Below are 6,520 nucleotides of genomic sequence, written 5' to 3' on the forward strand. Positions count from 1 at the left end.
GAGGTTGGAACTGGATGATCTTGGATATTCCTCACAACCCAAACCACTCTATGATCCTATGAAAAGAAAAAATAGACATGCAACTGAAAAAAAAAAAAAAGTTATGCAGGTACTTCTGCCAGGTAATATATTTACTTTGTCTTGTACACTTGATTTGAATGGAGACACTGTCCAGAAAATGCCATAGGTTCGGTGGATCTTATGCATTTATATTGATACCTAAATTGGCCAGATAGAAACTTTCTAATGCAGTTTGGAGCATTACAAATCAGAAATCTTCTTTATTCTTAATTTTCTTTAATTGAGTGTCCTAGGATTGGGTAAACAAATTTTTTATTATACACACTGATTACATATTCATTAAATGCCCCTGCTTACTTGATGTGTATATATTACTTTAATTTACATAGAAGTCCTCATATGTTTTTTTTGGATCTTTAGTGGTCTCCAGCATATAGTGTCCTTTCAATGTGGCTGTTCCTTGACCCTTGCTTTTGAGTAAGTGCAATATCATTTTTTTGCTCACCTTCTACTTTGTCAGCCTTGCAGAGCTGAGCTGGCATCTCGCTCATGTTTTGCATGACTTCTGTTTTGTCTGCTTTTCCACAGCTACACTGTTCCCTTTATTTGATAAGAGTGAAATGTTGTTTTGTTCTACCATCCTTATGAAGTGAGCAAAATGCTATTCTTTCTACTGTCCTTATCAATATGAATAGTATGATCATCCACCATTGCAGACTGGTTACTTTAAAAATATAAGAACGTTCACAGTTTGGGGGCATGAGTCAGATTGCTGAATAGTATGATTTACAACAGACTCTTCCAAAGATAACCATGTCAATGTGTCCCTTTGAGATACCTAAAGCCCTTCTTGGTCAGAGCTGAAACACTGATCTGATCCAACACAGTACTTTCTGTGGCCCTGGATTTTTATTTATGCTGTGAAGCAATTGCATTTTTGGTATTTATAAGAAGAAATCAATCAAAATGTAAGGCTATGCTATAAAATCCCTCTGTTAGGAGAAAAGGGTCAAAAATGGACGAATGGTAAGAGGGATGGTAGATTAGTTCAAGTGACTTTGCAGCTGGGAATGACAAGGCCTGGAGAATAACCATGTGGGGAACCCCATATATTATACCTACTTCTGTTTATCCTCTGTCTGTTTTGAGGAATAGAATTTCTGTGTAGGGATAGCACAGGTGTTTGGAGAGACCGGGAGGCAGTCTCACAGACCTGCTCAACAATCCTGTTTTGGGGGGAAAGAGAATCAAAGTTCAGAGATCACAAAAAACTGGGAGGAGATCACAGTATGGTGGTAAACTACATGTGCACAGGCCCTTGAGAAACTGGTGGAAACAGCAGACGCATTGCCTGCCACCTACCAGCTTGGACTGAGCCTGACAGTGCCTGTGCTCCTGCTTGACTGTCTCTGCAAAGGCATTGCCTTGGGATCACCCTGGTTAGTAAAATAATGAAATAAACTTACTCTTTGTGTTTCAGACATGGTTTTGTGGTTGTTCTGGCTGCCTGCCTGTGTCAACTCACTTACATCCTTCACTTCACATAGTATTTTGAAAACATATTTCATCTCAGTTAATACAGTATTTGGCAAATAATGTTATTGGGAGGAAAAGGTTAAAAATGCAAGATTTGACAAGGAGGATGATAGGTTTGCTCAAAGCATCTTGTGGCTGGGCAGACTAAGAATATCCATGAGAGAAACTTCACCTATTTAATGCTGATTATCCTCTGTGAATTTTGAGAAGCAGAACTTCTGTAGCGATAATATAGAAGCTATCAGAAACTTAAGAGGCACCTCTCTCAGACAGTCTTGAATGTCCTGCTGGGAAAGAGATCAAAAATCTCAGTGGTCCCAAAAGCACAGCATTGTGATGAACTGCACGTGCGTGAGGGCCGCTGGTATCCTGGGGCAGGCAGTGAGTCCCCTGCCCCACTGGGGTCAGACCAAGTCTAACTGTGCCTGCAACCCTGTTTCCTGTGTTTCTACAGCACAGTGGTGTGTAGGGACTCTTCTGTCAGTGACCTAATGAAATAAATCTATTCATTGCATTTCAGCTATGGTTTGGTGATCACCTTGGTTACTTGCATGTATCAATCCACATGGAAATACAGGGGCGTTTAGATCTCTTGTTCATTTATCTGAACAAGAATATGTAAGTTGTCCTTTAAATAACCTGATCTGAAGTTTTCTTGATCAGAGCCATAGGGTTTCTTCTAGTCCAGTTTGATTTACAAACATATTATTATTATTTCTCAATTCCTATATTCACATAATTGTCAGCTGAGTATTTTATTTAGACCAAAAAAATGCATTAAATATTTCTGCTGCAATAACAAAATACATTTTCCTCTTGAGTTCGAGCAATGCAATTGTTTGGGTAGTTTGTAATAAGTCAGTTTTGACAGGTGTGAAACTAAGAATGAAGGTAACACTGGGGCCAGGGCAGAAAAGGCATTTTCTAGAAATATCTTCATATAAATATATTACTTGTCTTAGCAGGGAATTTATTTTAAAACAAATAACCACTAGAAAAATAAGTAATACAAACTGATTCTGATTACATAAACATCACAGTAGACTTCTTAAAAACTTTTCTCCCTCTTGGAGGCCTGATGAGAAAAAGTCCTCAAGTGTACATTTTTATAGACTGGATTTGGGTATCCATTTCGCTTTCAGAGAAGTAAAGAGCTGCTCACCTGTTGTACTTGCTTGGCACCTACATATCTAGGGTAGTTTATGCCTGGCAACCTTATCAGTATTGTAAAATACAAAAACATCGTCCCAGGTCAACAGTGGTTTATTTAATGAAGGATTGCTGGTCACCATTGAATTCTCTTGAGGAAGCAGACTTACCTACTGAAAAAGGCTCAGACTTACTTAGCTAATCTTTTTGGTGTCAAACTTTAAAAGCACATATTGCTTTGATTCACATACATAGTTCTTTCATTCTGTCATAATGTACTCCTGTATTACAGAAATTACACTTTCCCCCTCTTTTTACTAGCTTTATCTGCCATTTTATTTCTATATTTAGGTGAAGAATCATTTTAAACACAGATTTTTGGAAAGATTCCTGTAAGCCCCATAGATCCTAGGAAGTAAGTTCCCGCAGATGCAAGATACAGGCAATCAGCTGGAGATTGGCTGCCTTCTTTGCCTTTGACAAGGAGTACCACTGGTGAGTTCTCCTGTCAGGAACCGCTTTCCCCAGCACCCTACATTGACTTGATCTGCCTCAACAATTACAATCACCTACTAACAGGACATCTTGAAATTAAACTTACTCTAGATCATCAATCTTGCAGAACACACCTACTGCAGGTAGCTTGGAGTGCAAGCTGCAGGTTGTGCTCTGGCTGGTGGGAAACAGCTGCAGCCCCAATGAGCCGTGTAGGGGCAGGTCTTTTCCGCCTAACAAAGAGCACAGTCCTGGAACGCCAGCCATCACCCAGAGCCTCTGCAGGGCCCAGTGAACAGTGAGAAGACCCCAGACTAAATAAAACCATTGGACCAAGAGGCACATGAAAAGGACACGAAGGGTGTGTGAATAGAGTGCGAAATTACTGCAATAGAGTGTGAAATGATTAGCACAAAAATGCAGACCTAAATAATGCTAAGCTGCAAACTTACATGGGTGTGTCCTAACTAAAGCAGCCTTTAATTCCCAGTACAGAATTGCCTGGGTCATGAAGAAGCAGTGCTTCCCTGAGAAAAGTGATGAAGCAGATGGCATCATGTCTAGATTTTTCAAGGTGGTATGAAGACTCCTGCGGTTTGCACTCCACAGTGTAAAATACATTTATATACTACCAGAGGATTTGTAATTGTGAACTGTACACAGGATTAATTATCAAATAAGAAATACTGTTGAGGTAATGAGGGTTAATGACAGTATGAAATCTCATATTAATTTTATAGCAATTATAACTTTAAAAATGGTTTCAACATTTTAAAGCAGAAAAGCTGGCTGCTTTAACACATGATCCTTGTGGGTCCCTTCCAGTTCAGAATATTCTTTGCCTCCTCTTTGCTGAGCTATTGTGTTTATGCAATATTAGCACTTAATGCTCCTATTAACACAAACGCATTCTTCAGCACAATGTTACATCCAATATATTAGAAATAGTGCCAAACAAGGGAGAGTTTAATTGAAAAGCAGCAAAATAAGATTACCACTTTTTCATTTACAGATTTGCTCAAGGAAAGACAACTAATTTTCCTTACTCTTTACATATAGCTTTCATAAGGCAGAATTTATTTGGAACATATTACTGAGTATATTTCCTTATTTTTCTTATCCAGTTTATGTTTATAGAGATAAGAGATCACAGAAGTCACTAAGATCAGCAAACTCCTAAGGCATATATTTTCTGGCTACATTTAGATTCTAGCATGAAGTGACGTCAATTAAATTCCATTTTTACTTGATCTGTGTGATTAGCTGTGAGATAAGGATCCAGTAGGAAATGTGGAAAAACTTTATATTCACTTCCATGTACAGAGGTTACTTTTTGGTTAGCTAGTTGGCACTGGTTGCTGTTTCTGTAAAGCTCAGTAACTGCATGAATGCTATTAAAACATGTTGTGTTTTGAGCAAATGGTTGAGGTCTTAAGTCCATAGCTACTATTTTTAAATAGTTCACATTTGTGATGAACAACTGGCCTTTTGAAAAAAAACAATGCAAAATCCTCCACATACTAACTAAAAAAATAGTTCCCTTTCTCTCATATTTTCTCTGTATCCCCCCCTCCCCAGATATAAACTACAATTTACATACAGAAGCAACATCACATTGAGAAGAGAATTTTTTTCCCAGGGAAATCCTTCTTTCCATAGGTAGTGATTATAGCTACAAAAGTAATGTATTAGGAATATTATGTATTTTAAATTGTAAAGTACAGTTATTCTTTGTGACATGCTAGTGATATGTTGTGCTTGCTTTACACTAGTGACATTTAAAGTGCAACACTTCGAAGAAAGGGTAATAGAAATACTTATCACACTTCCTAAATATGTATCTTGCTCTTCACGCAAAGATCTCAAGCTATGATGATGTAGGAAGGTACACAGGTAACAGATGGGCTACTTCCTGAAATTGCCAGGGTGTCCAAAGAAAGAAGGGCATGGGCTCTTCCTCCTAAACTACCCATGCCACACTATAGCCCCCATAGGGGGTGGCCAGGCAACTGCTTCAGCTTATTTTCCACTTCCTTGGATACTTCTGACTATCTAACCCAGCTAAAAACTGCATTGGCTGTAAACCTCCCACATTTCCTCTTTTTTCTAAGAAATTATTTTCTCATATTGACTGATTGAATATGTTGTTCTCATGACCCTGCAAAAGATAAACTGTGTGTCTTACTAGGAGAATAAAGGTGGAATGTAACAATCTTCTCTGACTTACTCAGAAGCATCCTTGACACTCAATCAGTGATCATTACCTAAGCAGACCTACAGGAGCACCACAGTTTTAGTTCTGTTTGTTCTAAAGTCAGTGAAATACTTTGGCTTTGTGATTAATTTCAGAACTTGAGCATAATCTAGGAAAATGCTGAATAAACTAGCAAGCATGAGATCCAGAGCTACTGCTGAAGTTCAATAACATTTATGTGAAAATTCACCAGAAATTGACAATTTACCACCATTCATCTACATTTTTATTTTATTCATCATTTTCCATATTTACAGCTGTGTCAGAGATTAATGAGTTACCCGGTTTCTACTTCACCTCTTTTCATAAAAATATTGCATATGCCAATTAATAAGAAACTGCAAAAAAAGAAAAGCTTTTTCTCCTTTCCTTTCCTTTTTCGAGATGGTCTTGAAAACACATCTGTTCTGGGAAGTACTCCACCTGTGATCAGATTCCTCCCTGACTTGTGCTTTATTTACTTGTCTGCCTTTAATTGAAAGTTTTTTGCCAGCACGCCTGCTAATCATTTATTATGCTAGCTTTATTTGAGATGGATGTATTTACACTAATAGCACTACTAGTTCTGTATTGTTCTGTGTCACAGAGAAGAAAGAAATATACTATGAAACTGTTCAACAGCCCACTACAATGTGAGTCTTCTAACACAACTTCCCAGCAGTAAAATTGCAGCAATCATGCTCATGCAATGGTAGTTGTGAACAGAAGTCATGACACCAGCAATGGTAATGACAGTATCTCGAGTTATTTTTTAATTTTTCTATAACAGAAAAGAGTAGAGATTAATTTGGCAGTTTCTTACTGAGCATTTTCTGTTTCAATTATATGCACAGTTTACATAGGCAGAGTAATGGTGTAACCACACTGCTTTGCTCAACACATGAGCTAGCTTAGTGATAAGAAAACAGGGAGAAAAATCACAAGGAACTAAGTCCTGTGATTGCTGGAGTTAAAGAAAAAACCTGTTGGTTTTCATGGAAAACCATAAAGCCTGTGTAATGTAACTCACAACTCTGAAAGAAATTGATTAATACTAGACATTCATATTTTGCCTTTTATACTTCA

The sequence above is a fragment of the Anomalospiza imberbis genome, chromosome Z, assembly GCF_031753505.1.
Source record: "Anomalospiza imberbis isolate Cuckoo-Finch-1a 21T00152 chromosome Z, ASM3175350v1, whole genome shotgun sequence".
NCBI lineage: Eukaryota > Metazoa > Chordata > Aves > Passeriformes > Viduidae > Anomalospiza > Anomalospiza imberbis.